The sequence below is a fragment of the Mchenga conophoros genome, linkage group LG3 (genome assembly GCF_057382185.1).
Source record: "Mchenga conophoros isolate Kocher_MC1m ecotype Shallow Benthic linkage group LG3, M_conophoros_male_GT1.1, whole genome shotgun sequence".
In the NCBI taxonomy this organism is placed as follows: domain Eukaryota; kingdom Metazoa; phylum Chordata; class Actinopteri; order Cichliformes; family Cichlidae; genus Mchenga; species Mchenga conophoros.
Window position 1 is genome coordinate 41,230,733 of NC_140528.1, and position 11,663 is coordinate 41,242,395.

General features: G+C 36.4%; 1 long non-coding RNA gene across 1 annotated transcript; it reads left to right on the plus strand.

Annotated features, from left to right (window-relative positions):
- Positions 1–6,488: 6,488 nt before the first annotated feature.
- Positions 6,489–11,145, plus strand: LOC146578683 (uncharacterized). Its single transcript, XR_014891538.1, has 4 exons — positions 6,489–6,550; positions 8,544–8,575; positions 9,399–9,424; positions 10,671–11,145. It is a non-coding gene; the product is annotated as an uncharacterized LOC146578683 (long non-coding RNA).
- Positions 11,146–11,663: the final 518 nt, after the last annotated feature.

The following is an 11,663-nucleotide window of genomic DNA, read 5'->3' on the forward strand; positions in this document are numbered from 1 at the left end:
TTATTTAAGTTCTGTTCACTTAATCTGTTGTTTTACTGTTATTATGTATATATTATGTTATGTTACTTAGTTTCTACAGCTAAAATGCTGTAGAAACTAAGTAACATAACATAAGTAACATAAATTTAAATCCCATTTTGATTTAAATGCTAAACACAATAAAACTGTTGAAATCACACAAACCGTTGCTGTTACTTTACTATTTAAGAAATGACAGAACATGTCAGTTCACATCCGGAGTTCATGAGAAACAAAGTCACCCCAAAGCTGCTGAACTGCATTCCATTAACACACAGACACATTTACTGTCAGTACATTTGTGGCACATTGAATTCCTCCTCAGCCAACTCTGAGATTATGAAACACAAAAGCAAACATGAGACAAAAGTTGGAAATGAATCAATAAATGACGGCCCTGTTTGTGAGGGCAGCATCAAAGTGACGTCTGACCTAATGTTCATTGTCACTGATTTTGATCTTGAATGTGAAAAGGTGCATGGGAAACATTCGTGAAGACGACCTGCGATTCAAGACTAAAATAAACAAACAAAACCTTAATTTTCTCAAAACAAAATGATGAAAAAAAGTGTTTTTAAATCATTTCTATTTTTAAACATATGATCTTATAAAAAAAGCCAAACAAATAGAAAAATCCAGAGATAGATGATATCATCGAATACACAATTTGTCATATAATGAACTGAATTACCTTTATTCAAATGCTATGTTGTAAACTATAGTAGAAAATTAGTGCGTAAAGAAATCAGCTATAAAATCAGCCTCCCAGAGAGGCTGATTTTCTGAAGTAAAAAAGTACGTTAGTAAAACTGGCTAAAGTAAAGCTGGACACTGTTTGCATACAGTAACAATGATGATGTAAGATGCTGCATTTCTATATAAAGTAACAAGTTCAGGTGGAGGTGAAGTAGAGAAAAAGGTAACAATGTTGTACCAAAAAGTCCAACTAGACTTAACGGCAGTGTCGGAGGTCCACGGAGAAAACCAGAGGAGGCACAGCTTCCCAAAGTGTTTCCACCGGAGTGATAATGGTTACAGAAAATACATAAATACATTAAATAACTATCTAAAAAGTAATGCTGAAATGACAGGGGTGCTGAATATCATTTCCCTGCTGAATGTATATCCCACAATGGCACGTTGTTGCTCTTGGGCAAGAAACCAATTTTTTGGTGATTACACTGTCCTTTAATTGTGTGGATGCTTTAAGCATCCACACTATTGAGTTCCTGTTTCTCTTTATTGTGTGGATGCTTTAAGCATCCACACTATTGAGTTCCTGTTTCTCTTTATTCTTTATACTTTATTATTATTCCAGTTGCTTCCGTACACTTTTTGGCACTTAACTACTTCCACAATTTTCAGCCGATTTTCACCGTTCAAATTTTAAACTATTCTGCTATTTTTGCTCTTTCTTGCTATGATTTTTGCTATTTTTAACTATTATACTTTTTAAAATATTAAGCTTTTTTCCTTTAATTTGTCCCATTGAAATGAATGGGAAACTTCTGCAATTCTGCTAAAATTTGCTTGTTTTTGAAACTTAACTACTTCCTCATATTTTCACCTAGAACAACCATTCAAACTTTAAAATGTTCATAAATTATTGGGCTATTCAGGTATGATTCAGCTTTTTTAAATCTTTTACTGTTTTACTTTTATGCCTCTTAAAGTTTTGAGTTGCAAAATTGTGATTTTTCACAAAATACATGCGTTGTTATGGTTGCTATGCTCTTGGCTTCCAGTGTGTCACTGAAGGTTTTGCAGTCTTCTCTTCATGTCCGAACAACTGTTTGCTACTTGCTCAATTTTCACTCAACTTCCACAAATTATACATCAAAACGTAGGTATTTTTGCTGGCTTTCAGGAAATGTCACTATCATTGTTGTGGGATTTATAGAATTTTCGCAAATCTCCTCAGACCAACACAATGTCAGAAAACTCTCCATATAAAGTCAATGGAGAGCTTGTTCAAAATCACCGCTGGATTTCTGTAATGAGAGGCATATTCGAATCGTCATATCTCCTTAACGAAGCAAAGTTAAGACATGAGGCTTGTCCCCGAATATCTTGAGACACCCCTGACGCTCACAATTCAAGAATTTCTTTCTCACCTATTACCGTTCTGAAATGAGTTGGACTTGTTTGAGGGTAGGAAATTTGTCCTTCGCTCAGATTTCTTCAGATTTCAAACTGTGGAAATGAACCACTTTTTTCTCTCGTCATAACTTTTTGTTGGATTTCCACAGAGACCTGAAAATTTCTATGACTGTTCACCAAAGCCTGCTGTCTCTTACGGTGAAAGAATGATATCGATACTCCAAATAGATTTAGAGTTAGAAAGCGTTGTTTGAGGGCAAGTCAAGGCAGTTTTTGCTTCGCTCTGCTCAGTTATGGTGCATTAGAAGTCTAATATCTTTAATAATTCATATTTTAATGATAAATTGTTAACACTGGAAGATTCCCCCATCTCTTCTGAACAAAACGGTGTAAGAATGACCGCTCTAGCCCCTACGGTTAGGAAATTATGGTCATTTGTTTGAGGGGAGTCCTCACTATGAGAAATAGGCTGCAATAATCCTGTGCCTCTCTGTCCTGCGTGTGTAAAAAGATGCACCTGTTTTGGCGGGAAAACGTAAACAGCCACTCTGATTGGTGGATTTAAATTCGGCAGCTCTCTCCCTCTGTGTGTGTGTGTGTGTGTGTGTGTGTGTGTGTGTGTGTGTGTGTGTGTGTGTGTGTGTGTTTAGTGGGAGAGAGAGGACCCTGCCCTTATTTGGCAGCATGTCATTGTAGGATTTAAATTGAATATAGTTAGACTGGTTGACTGGATTAGAGCCTGTGTTTGTGTGTCCCTCTGTGCATTTGTGTTCCAATATGCCTCCATATTTGTAATTTTGTAAGTTATTACTATTCTGCTAAATCATACTATTTCTGCTTTTCATAGGATTTGTGCCTAATATAGTATTTCTGCTTTTTATAGGATTTGTGCCTAACATAGTATTTCTGCTTTTTATAGGATTTGTGCCTAATATAGTATTTCTGCTTTTTATAGGATTTGTGCCTAATATAGTATTTCTGCTTTTTATAGGATTTGTGCTTAATATAGTATTTCTACTAAATTATAGTATTTCTGCTTTTTATAGTATTTGTGCTAAAACATAGTATTTCTACTAAATGTAGTATTTCTGCTTTTTATACTATTTGTGCTAAATTATAATATTTCTGCTTTTTATACTATTTGTGCTAAATTATAATATTTCTGCTTTTTATACTATTTGTGCTAAAACATAGTATTTCTACTAAATGTAGTATTTATGCTTAATCATACTATTTCTGCTTTTTATAGGATTTGTGCCTAATATAGTATTTCTGCTTATTATAGGATTTGTGCTTAATATAGTATTTCTGCTAAATTATAGTATTTCTGCTTTTTATAGTATTTGTGCTAAAACATAGTATTTCTACTAAATGTAGTATTTATGCTTAATCATAGTATTTCTATATATTTCTGCCAGGTCCCCAGGCAGCCAATCCTCTGTGAGGACTTAGACATTCAAATTTTCAAATCAGGGCCTGCATGGTTTCCCAGCCAATCATATATGTGTCCTGAGGCATTCAAATTTGCATATTGGGGCCTTCATGGCTTCTAAGCCAGCCAATTATATCTGAGGGCTGAGGAATTCAAATCCACAAATCAGGGCCTGCACGGCTTCCCAGGCAGCCAATCATATATGTGGCCTCAGGCATTCAAATTTGCATATTGGGGGAATTCGTGGCTTCTAAGTCAACAAGTCATCCATGTCGTATATCTCTAAAAATTCACATTTTAATGATAAATTGTTAACACTGGAAGATTCCCCCATCTCTTCTGAACAAAATGGTGTAAGAATGACCGCTCTAGCCCCTACGGTTTGGAAATTATGGTCATTTGTTTGAGGGGAGTCCTCACTATGAGAAATAGGCTGCAATAATCCTGTGCCTCTCTCTGCTGCGTGTGTAAAAAGATGCACCTGTTTTGGCGGGAAAAAGTACACAGGCTCTCTGATTGGTGGATTCAAATTTAGCAGCTCCCAGGCTGACCTAGAAACTTACTTTTCTCTCCCTGTGCATTTTTTTTGCTGATTTTTTCATTTAACAAGTATATTTGAGGGACCCTCAGCATGTTCAGCATTTTTTCAGCTGTCCATTTTGCTTTTCCAATTTTTTTGTTTAACTTATTACTATTGTGCTAAATCATACTGTTTCTGCTATTTCATAAGATTTGTGCTTAATATAGTATTTCTGCTTTTAATAGGATTTGTGCTTAATATAGTATTTCTGCTTTTTATAGAATTTGTGCTTAATATAGTATTTCTGCTTTTTATAGAATTTGTGCTTAATATAGTATTTCTGCTAAATTATAGGATTTGTGCCTAATATAGTATTTCTGCTTTTTATAGTATTTGTGCTAAAACATAGTATTTCTACTAAATGTAGTATTTATGCTTAATCATAGTATTTCTATATATTTCTGCCAGGTCCCCAGGCAGCCAATCCTCTGTGAGGACTTAGACATTCAAATTTTCAAATCAGGGCCTGCACGGTTTCCCAGCCAATCATATATGTGTCCTGAGGCATTCAAATTTGCATATTGGGGCCTTCGTGGCTTCTAAGCCAGCCAATCATATCTGAGGGCTGAGGAATTCAAATCCACAAATCAGGGCCTGCACAGCTTCCCAGCCAGCCAATCATGTATGTGGGCTCCAGGCATTCAAATTTGCATATTGGGGAATTCGTGGCTTCTAAGTCAACAAGTCATCCATGTCATATATCTCTAAAAAATCATATTTTAATGATAAATTGTCAACACTTGAAGATTCCCCCATCTCTTCTGAACAAAACGGTGTAAGAATGACCCTTCTAGCCCCTACGGTTAGGAAATTATGGTCATTTGTTTGAGGGGAGTCGTCACTATGAGAAATAGACTGCAAAAATCCTGTGTGTCTCTGTGCTGCGTGTGTAAACAGAAGCACCTGTTTTGGCGGGAAAAAGTGCACAGGCTCTCTGATTGGTGGATTCAAATTCAGCAGCTCCCAGGCTGACCTAGAAACTTACTTCTCTCTCCCTGTGTGTGTGTGTGTGTGTGTGTGTGTGTGTGTGTGTGTGTGTGTGTGTGTGTGTGTGACAGAGAGAGAGAGAGAGAGAAAGGCTTTCAATGGGATGACCTCATTTCTATATATTTCTGCCAGGCAGCCAATCCTCTGTGCGGACTCAGACACAAATCACATATCAGGGCCTGCACGGCTTCCCAGTCAGCCAATCATATCTGAGGTCTTCCGTTTCCTCTCTCGTCATATCTCAGTGACGGTTGTACAAAGAGCAATGAAAATCGCAGTCAAAGTACACCAAAGTCCACTGATTCAGCCAGTAGAAGAATTATGCTTCTAGTCCACCTAGTGTTTGAGTTACACAACGTTTTGTAACTGCAAAAAATGGGGTTTTCCGCCTCTCACCGCGATCTAAATCTGACTCCTCATCACCCTGTTTTTCAAAGTGGCTCCTCTCTTTCCAAGTGGCGCAGTTGGTAATGACACGGGTCTGCAAACCAAAGGTCGTGGGTTCGATTCCACCTTGGTCAACATTTTTTTTTTCCCTACAAATTAATACACTGTCACAGACCAGTAATTCATATTCATCATTTATTACAATTCTGCAAACTTTTATGATTTTACCAGCTTCTGTTATCTTATACTATTTCTCCTAAATTCTTGTATTTTTGAGAAGTTATCATGTTTCTGGTAAGTTACAATATTTCTGCTAAGTTCTGCTATTGTATTTCTGCCAAGTATTATGTTTCCTCTAAGATATTGCAGTTCTGCGAAGTTATTACATTTTAGCAAAGTTCCTTTGCTTCTGCAAAGTTTTTACAATTTCTGCAACTTTTCAGCTTTTTCAGCTAGTTTTAGCAGACAGCTTCAGCTTTAAAGCAATTCAGAATTCATGATTACAACCAATATGTAGTAGAATAAAAGAAACAAATGTGCAATGAACATATCAGGAGTCCCTGTTAAAAAGTCTCATAGCAGTGGGGTTAAGGGACCTCCTGAACCTCTTGAGTCCTGCAGTGGAGTGAGATGAACCTCTGCAGCTCCTACTGTGAGGATGCTTAGGCGATCACCAACACCAGCTCCTTGGTGTTGGTGTTCAGCAGAAGACTGTTCTTATTACTGCAGTCAGTTAAATAAATCTATCATAATAAAGTACATTTTAACATAATGACCTTGTGTTTATTTATGTCTTTTAACCATTATTTCAAATTCAAAGAATCCTGTTTTAAACATTTATTAAACTTATAGAATTAAATTTCTGCTAGTTGCTTTTTGTTGCAAAAAAATCTAGTATAATAATATTTAAATTTACATATATTTTTCACGTTTTCCATGCCAATTTTGTGTAATTGCGGAGTTTCCCACTACCCGTGAATGCCTCTTTTTTTAACGTCTCTGCCTGACTCCTGAATCTCCGTCCACTCTCAGCTCGATCCCCACCGGTAAGCGCTGCTTCTCTGTCTCTCTTTTCTGAAATGAAATGTCTATAAGCTGTATGAGGGATTTACCCAGTTGTTGTTAGTGACTTATGAAGCCAGTCGAAGTATAAGTCATGTTAAAGTAACACAATGGCTGCTTTTTTAGTGAAACGTTGTAATTTTACTATTTAAAAGGAGTGTTTGGTATGCTAGCCCTAAGTGCTAACGCCTAGCCTAGCTGCTATAGGCCCAGTGTGAAATTAATATGGTTCATTTGATTGTTTATTACAGTTATTGTGTTGTATTTGGTTCATTCGGTGTGTTAGTGTTTCTGAGTCTGTTAGGGAAGCTGAAGTTAGTTCTCTTCACAAATCAGTCAGTTAAAACGGCCTCATTCTTTCGGTTGTAAGGTAATGAGCCGTCATTTTAGAACCACTGATTAGCTGCTGAAGCAGCAGGGTCGGCAACTTCAAAGGAGCCATTTTACCGCCATTAGCTGTGTCCCAAAACGTCGGCTGCATCTTTCGGAGGACCCGGCCTTCGCGGTCTACGTGGACCGAGAAGGCTGTGAAACTGGACGGTCTAGCCTTCAGATTTGCGTCACCGCTGTCTCGCTGGAGTTTAATAAACTCGGCCGTCTGCTCCTTGCTATTTAAAATATAACAGGACACTGGCGTAAATTCTCGACCGTTTAACGTTTATTGAGCTATGTGAAAATCCCGGAGGAACCCACCAGATGGATTAATAAAGCTTTATTTAATCTAATAATCTAATAACTTTGATCTCAGCCAAACCGATTTACTCCAGAACAAATAAAACACAGAAAAAGGCAAACAATTACATTTTTAAGTTATCAGAGTGACTTGTATATCATGTTTAACCTGAGTAGCGAAAGAGCGGGGGTCTGAACCCCCCTCCCGGCTTGCCATCGAGCCGGTGGGTGACAGACGTCTCTGAAAACGTCGGCACACTTTTGCAAATATGCGATGTCTTGATAAACCAAGCAGATATTTGCAATTTACACCGCTACTTTCTCGCCTAAAAATATGTTAAAAGTTTATGAAATGAAGGACTCATTTGTCGGCCGCATTTGAGACAGCCTTCGTCGACTGGCTGTGACATAATCGGCCTTCAAATGCGGCCTCCGGAGGATGCAGCCGACATTTTGGGACACAGCTTCTGACTGAAAGCCGGGAGAAGAAGAGTCACGTGCCTGTACCGGTGTGTTTTTGTGCTGTGGGTTAATTAACAGAAGGGAGAGAGAGAGTGAGGATGAAACACATAATATAAGAATAATAACATCTCTTAACAAGAAGTTTTTTTTAATTAGGTAATTTTAGTTTTTTAGTTAAATTTTAAGAACTGTTTAACAAACACTTGTTTGTGCAGGTTGTTTTTTTTTTTTAAATAAAACCTTCACCTGCAGTTCTGTTTAACTTCTCACTTTGTGAAAAACTAACGAAATATAAAAAACGTCCACCTTCAAATAAATAAAATGCAGCAGTGCACCATTAATATTATAAATATGATATGTAGATATTTAAAACAACAGCATATTAAATGATACTGTGTGCAGGTGATAATATTTTTAGGAAGCAGAATTTGAATGCAGACGAACTCAGATGTTGAAGCCTACAAAAATATCATCCAAGCTTTCATTTATGATTGTTCATGCTTTGAAATTGTGATGTCAGAATTTGATAAAGTGTGCAGAGCTAGGTGTAGTAAATCATTGCTTATTAAATCTACTGTGTTATCTAATAGCACCAAACTAATAGAGCTATCACATAACTGAGAAACGTGTGTGGCTTATTACAAATGGATGAAAGCACATTTTACCTTAATGAAGATGTAATCTTTAATAAGGTGTAGAAAAAAGAGGTGAGTTGTTTGTTGCTGTGGTAAACAAAGAAGTGTACTGAATCTTTTGTACTACACAGAGTGATGCAGTATTGACTGTGATGCTGATTTGAGTTGTCTTATTCTGTGTTTTTGTGCTTTGTCTTTTGTTACACAGAGTGAAAGAGATCTTTGGTTTTGCCTTTGCTGGTAAGTAAACAGTGATTGTAACTGAAGCAGTATGAACCTGGCATTGCGTAGCACATTTGGCAACTTACATACAGTAGTCTGACTTTTTGTGATATGTTTCCATTTACTGATTGGCAAAAACACAAAGTCATAATGAAAAACTAAGAGAACCAGAGGTGTGAGTGGACATTGTTAGGTACATTACAGCCAGTGTGTCTAATTAGTTTATCACTTATTTGGTGAATATAATGTGTTTTAAAATTAAATAGAAAAGTTGCCAAAAAGGTACACTGCAAAATACATAAATATTCCTAGCAACGGGTACAATGAGAGGACTTTTTAGTGTAAAAATTTAAGACATTTAATTTTAATTACAAAACATGGTGCACCTCTGCTATTGTAACATGTCAATATTTATTTTAAGATTTACATATTCATATCAGACATGATGAGGTTTTCTGTTGCTTCTGATTTATATAATTACTTTGTATCTAACATTTTTAAAAGTTTTGGTTTTCACACTTTACTAGTACTGACCTGTTGTAGAAAATGTTGGAGCCACAAAGCTTCTGTGTAGGAAATATTTGGTATATCCTGCACTTGTGCCAACAAATATTGGTGGCTATTCTTTGTATTTCTGTAGTAAAGAATGCTTTTATTACACTTGCTATAGCCATGTGAGACGCTGCAGTTCATTTATCTCCTCTTTAGACTACAGTAAGCTCATAAAGCCTTAAATAAATTTACTAGTTAATTTATGTCACAGTAAATTGGATTGTGTGTGAAGAGGCTCAACAGTCTGAATCATCAAACAGTGATCTGATGAATTGTTTCCTTTCTCTAGACTGCTGATCTGATCGTCTCAGTCTGGTAAGTAAAGGTTTGTCTGAGGTGCAGTTCTGGGAAATGTTTCTCATTATAGGAGATTCAGTTTAGTGCAGTGAGTCAGCACAGCTCTTGGGAATAATCAGATCATAGAAAAGTCTATGTAAACATTTCCAGACTTACAGATCTCTCTTATCATCATAGTACATTTTTAATTAGGCCCTAATATCGGCCATGCTAAGTTTATTGTAGATTTAGTGGAGTGTGTATTAAACATGCCCCAAATTTGACTGAAAAATGTAGAAACTGCTGTTTAGGAGTCATCTGTCTCCAAATTTTTCATTTTGCCAAAAGTCATACTGAGTAAATTATTTTTTACTTTTATGTTAACTGCTCCCCAGACATTATGATATACTGTTGTACCAGGTAAGTACACACAGAAACGGGAATTTGAGACCTTTGGGCATTTAGGATCATGTGAGTTGAGTGCATGTGAAGTGTTTAAAGCAGGTGGTCTGAAACTGTCTGCTCTGACTTCATTGTGTGGGTTTAGCTTGACCATATAATGTTTATAGTAAGTTACTATAGCACCATATCTTGGTTTACAGACTCTGTTTGTTTTTATTGTGTTAATAGAATGCGAAAATGTCCTTAGAAATGTTCCACCACCATATGATAAACATTTTTATTCAGTTGAATCTAATAATGTACTGTACAACTCTTCAGTGTGTAATGATATATATGTTCTGTATTTTTCGGACTGTAAGGCGCACTAAATTCTAAGGCACATTAAGCCAAACAAAACAGATAAGTCAAACTTTATTCAACTCATTTACAATAACTCTCAAAATTGTTCAGTTGTAAGACATAAAATACAGAACAATACGCTTACTTTTCAGGATTTATGGACTGATGAATGTGGATTGATCAGTTTGAAATCTGCTACATAAGCATGGCTCTCAACAGGTGCCAGGCCCTTATACACACACACCATATTATGTTGAAGCACAGTACGAATTACTCTACGAGGGTGCTGACTATGGTAGCCATGCTCCGACGATACATCAAGTGGTGCTGCTTTGTAGCTTACCAAAGTCATACTAAAACATTTGACAGAGTGCCGTGTACCACATAGAATTGGTTTGAAATCAGTAAGCACAACCATACATAAGGTGCACTGTCTATTTTTGAGAAAATTAAAGGCTTTTAAATGTGCCTTATAGTCTGAAAAATAGGGTAAAGCCAGGTTTATTGGAAGTGTGTCTAATTCCACTTTCTTTCTGTCTTACAGGTGACCTGCTGCAGAAAACCCTCTCCCTCTATCATTAACAAGCCATTAACAAGCAAATTCAGTCTGTCCTATCACTCTCCCTCTCCCTGCTCCATCTTTTTTGACAAGCCATTCTATCTTCTATCATTTCTCCGCCATGTACTCTATCTAATTTTGACAAGCATAAGCCCTAGTTTGACAAGAAACCAAGTTTGACAACAAACCAAGGTTGACAACAAACCAAGTTTTTGGAAATTGAAGTTACCGCAACTTCGACGATCTGTTTTCAGAAATCTGAGAGATCTCTGCTCTCACTGCTCCTTCTTTCCTGTCGTTAAACTCTCTCATATCCACTCATTTTACTGGAAATTACAAGTAAGAAGTTGAATATACAGTACAGTAGAAGTCACTGTAGAAACTATTTACACAGCCCTAAATTTGTCATTTTAATTTTGCATTACACTTTGGAATAAACATTGATTGGCTGTTTGGCTTACAGGTGCAATTACTTTGAGAAATTATATAAAATATACACCTCTTAAAGGTTTATTTGTAATAAGACAATCTGGTTATTTTGTAATATATACATTCAGACTGCTCTATTTAGATAAATATTAAATTAGATTCAAATACATTTTTCAAGTCTGTTTCACTGGCTATAACATTTGACTACAAGTTTAAACTATTATTATTTAAGGACAAACCCTTTTTTTGTCACTCAGTGTAAGTATTCAGTTACAATTGTCATCTAGAGGCTGCCCTGAGAACCCAGACTTCCTGTTTCCTGACTGCTGCAGAACATCCAGCTGAAGAATCCTCATCGCCTGTCATCTGATCACTACACCACCACAGCTCCTTATATTTGCTTTAGATTTTAGATATCTGAAAGATTTACACAAAGTCTACTTTAAAACTAAGAGTTCTATTATAGCCTGTTGATTGATTGTTGAGATTTATTCTGCATATTACTTCACAGAAGTATAGACCTATTCATTAACCAGTCTGGTTAAAAAA